The sequence below is a fragment of the Homalodisca vitripennis genome, chromosome 2 (assembly GCF_021130785.1).
Source record: "Homalodisca vitripennis isolate AUS2020 chromosome 2, UT_GWSS_2.1, whole genome shotgun sequence".
Taxonomy (NCBI): Eukaryota; Metazoa; Arthropoda; class Insecta; order Hemiptera; family Cicadellidae; genus Homalodisca; species Homalodisca vitripennis.
The window spans coordinates 195,773,980-195,778,386 of record NC_060208.1 but is presented as its reverse complement, the minus strand read 5'-3'; positions in this window follow the sequence as shown (position 1 = coordinate 195,778,386).

The window sequence follows — 4,407 nt, the reverse complement described above, 5'->3', positions numbered from 1 at the left end:
TTTTAACGTAGAAAATTGAAAATGTGAAAATATCAGGTTGGGAAAATGTACATTGGGTTCAGTGAATAGGTTGTAGATTATTAAAGGCAAAAATCACAGATATAAATGTCCTTATCAGCTCCTGCGCAATCTACATGGGCCCACATAGAACACATGATACACATTACCCAGAGTTCTCCTTTATTGTCCTCTGAAAACTTTCTGTCGCAAAACATACAAGCCGCGTCGTCTTCTTTGGCTGGAATTACACCAGGAGGTACCTCGAGTTCTGAATTTCCGGAATGAGACACTCTCATCTGCTTCACTTGCCGGATACTTTTTCATCCCGTTCATCAAAAGAAAGACGTTTCTTAACCAGTTGTTTTCCTTTCTTCCGGTTCCCACCGACATCCCTCCAGTAACACGGTTCTTTGCCTTTTGCTGTGCTTCCTTCTCTTCTTTAGCTTTTTTGGCTTCCTCTAATTGAGTTTTATAAGGAGTAGAAGTAATGACTGTAGACTTGCAGGCTTTTCGTCCTCTATTTGACGTTCTTTTCTTGACTTGTGGAAGTGGGGTTATGTCAAATGGGCTGATCTGACAAGATGTGGCAGGGCTCATCTCGAGTTCTTCATCCGGCAAAGGAAGATAACCAACTACTGAACTTGTTGATGCTGATGGCCTATTTAAATCGATCTCTTGAAAACCACCTTGTTCATTCGAAGTTACTTTGGTTCTGATTTATTGGTGGGGCTTAGGTTTGTGCCTTTAGGTTTATTTTTCTTCAATACAGCTTCATAAAAAGAGGAATCTCTTTGTTTGTTAGCTTCTTCTATGTATTCAGCGTCCGAGAATATTGTTTTGTTCAATGGCCATATCCCAGTTACTTTAAAACCATTGATCGCTACTTCAGCTCTCTGACATTTGATGTAAGCTTTACCAAATAACTCCATCACATCAAACGCGGTGACAGGACGTTGGTTAATTCTGAGGCCACTGTCTTATTTCATCACTGTAATGGATTTTCAGAGGACCCATGAAGGTCTTGTCCAACGGTCGGAGTTTATGAGAGCAGTGGGGGAGGCAGAGAAAAGAATTGGTCACATGATTTTCTTTTGCCAGGTCCAATTAAATCTATGTTTTGGGTGTGGCTAAAGTGCCCATCCAGCAACAAGAGCACAGGTTTTTCTTTGGTGGGATTGGAGAACTTAATGAAAATGTCGAAACCACTCTGTGAAAGAATTTGTCCTGAATCCATCCTGAAGGATGTGTGGAAAAGATAGTTCCAGCTGGAGCTCCTTTTGTAAGTTGTTTCACTCATGTTTTTTCTAGGGAAAAACTACCAACGGGGGCACAAAAGAACCACTAGCACTCATGCAAGCTACAACAGTGATTAGGGCTCACGCTCTCCTGAAGTCAAGGAAGCAACCTGTTTTTTTCCCCCTTAGACCTACAACCTTTGCTACTTTTGATTGAAACAAACAACGGTTATTCCGCTCTCGTCAACATTATAAATTCTATCAGGAGTAAATTTTTCCTTTCTCATAAACTTCATCCAAAAGGCCAAAAAACATCTCAACATTTTCCTTGCTAAACCCAAGAGCCCTGCTATAAGAAGTCCCAGTTGGCTTTCTTTCTGATAACTTAGACTTGTGCCTTTGTAAGAAAAGACGTACCCATTTTTTCCCTGCAATTTCATTTTTGAAAGGGTGTGCGATTTGATTTCTTTCTGCCAATTGGACAGCGATTCTTCGGAGATCAGCACGAGTAAGACCAAAAAAAAATGATGCCTCCATCGCAAGACAGTAAGTAACTAGCTCCTCCTTCAATATCTTTACTCAAAACAGTTGGCCTACCCCTCTTTACTTTTACTGCCTCTTCAGATGTGCCGTACTTAACATTAGATAATCTTATAAGAGTAGTTTTGGGCACATTGAAAGTGTTTACTAGCCTTTTTCCATCCCATATTTTTTTTTACGAACTGCGTCTATTTGCTTTTATCATGTCAGATTCATTCCATTTTCGCTGGGCTATTTTCCCCATTCTTCTTTTTAATCTGAAAACAATACAATAAGGAATATAATCTGGAAAAAATAACTAGGCCTATTTTTAAATAAAATATATCACACGTTATTGCAGGGGGTCCAGTTTAGGCAACTGTTGGGGGTCCGTTTTAGGCACCTCATTTCTGAATTTTTAAAACGCCATATTTAATTAAAAAAAATATCCCATGGAAATAATTACATGGTTAAAAAAATAAGTTACGTAGATTCCTTCAACATTAAAGATAATAATAAAAAAAACCATTTAAGAATATATAGGGTTGTAAGGCTTACTGTCACTTATCGCGTCCAACTAAAAAAAACTGAGCAATGAGCTCACAAAAAACTTTTAGTATTGCAAAAACACGTAATGGCCGGACTGTCAAGAAAGCAACTGGAGCAGGAGCAGGTGACGCTAGCGCTCTTCTACTTTGTGGTGGAACCTTGCACTAGTATTTAAACTGTTTGTTGCTAGGTTTCAGCACTCATCAGAGACAAATAACCATGGGGGTCCACATTAAGCAGGGGTCCGTATTTGGGTACTTTCCTCTATAACCGGAAATTTTTCTGAGAACCGGGAAAATTTCAACAATAATTTTTCCGTCTCCAAGAACGTCTTATAAAATCAAGACGTAATTTGACAGTTTCATGAATCAAGAACTGATTAATCATGAAACATCGTATTTTACGCGACGTGGTTCGTGTAGATTGACATATATTCGTGATCTACATCTGACGCCGGTTGATCTAAGGTTACCTCCACTAGTGTAGTGAGTTTATCTTGGTTAGTTCTCTCCTGTGCCGCGGCAAGCCTCCGCCCTCCCAAAAAAGCCTAACAATGCATTGGACAATTATGTCGGACTAAATATGCCGACCGATCGTTTCGGAATTCGGCACTAAACGAGTTGTACGTTTTAAGCGGCAGAGCGGTACTAACCGCGATACAAACGGGTGTTTTTTTTATTTAAGTATTATTCAGTCGTCGAAGTGGGGTCTCCAGACGAAGTTTGCCAACTCTTAATCTTGAGTGAAAATAGTGTTTTCAAAAGACGTTTGTTACAGTATTAGGCTTAAAATGTTCAGTGTTATGAACATTCTTAAGAATTCGGTTCGTTGGATATTATGTTTGACTGTTATATTAGAGGTGCAGCCTGGTCTTTTGAGTACACCAGAATGTCAGTGGGATTTTTACAAAGCTTGATAAACTACCTTTTGGAGAAGAAAGTCGTGGGTTAGTTGCAACAAGTAACGTCGAGAAGGGGGCATTTGCGTCCTGTTGCACAGCAATGACAGAATGAGCTGAGGGGTGAGCGTCAAGAGATACATTTAATATCTACAATTAATATCTATGGCGGCGGATAAGCGCCATAGTGTAGTACTGCCCTGCCGCTCACGTCTGCCATGGCTAGTGTGGATTTTTCCCTATATTTACAACACAAACATTAAACTTGTAAGTCGCCTCTCGATCCAGTGCTCACAGCTTACCGCTCGTACGCGGCCGAGGCCTCGGTTGGTCTATGAATGATTGCTCCTCACACACGTTCCGATTGCCATCAAATTACATAGGTTGAAACAAAGAAAGTAATGTTATGTTTTGATACCACATTCACATCCAAATCTCGACAACTGCGTTTACACCGCCGAAAAACGGTGCAAGTTTTGTGCTCGACTGTAAAAATCGCTGGTCTAAACGGGCGCAAGAGCTCTCGTGAGCGCTGCCGAAAGCAGTGTCGGACAGTTGGTTACAAGAACTGGAGAACAGTGTCGGCTATTGAAATTTCAATTATAAACATTGCCGAGACAGTATTGCCGCGTGTGAACAGACTCGTCTTGACTCGCAGAACAAAGAGCGATACAACTGTGGCAAGTACTTGCGACAGTTCTCGTGAGTAAAATTGCTTATCTTGTTCACATTATGCGGCTGTAGTTGTGCAAATTCTCTGGCAACTTTACTCACCAGTGTAAATGCAGCTTAATATTGTTACCAGTCTACAGACGGCATACAGCCAGCGGACCGAATGAACCACGCACGTCCGTTTCGTCGTCATAGCGGGATTGTTTGGACGACGGCTAGAAATCCCGTAAGTTCTCTTATTAACTATTTACCTGAACGACTTCCCCGCACACGTGACGGTCGGTCGGACGAAACGAACTATTTAAACTAAATAGTCCCAACATATATAAGGAGGATTATGCCATATTGTTTCGTAGTCCATTACTACTATAATCTAACGAATACGTTGTAACGAATCACAGCCTTTCGTGCATTTATTTACTTTGTAATTGTGTTTTGTCGTGATTCAATTCTTTCACTATATTAAAGGTTGAGACAAAATATTTAGGAGCCAATAATTGATAACATCAGTTGTGCTTGTGTCCTGGGTGCAAC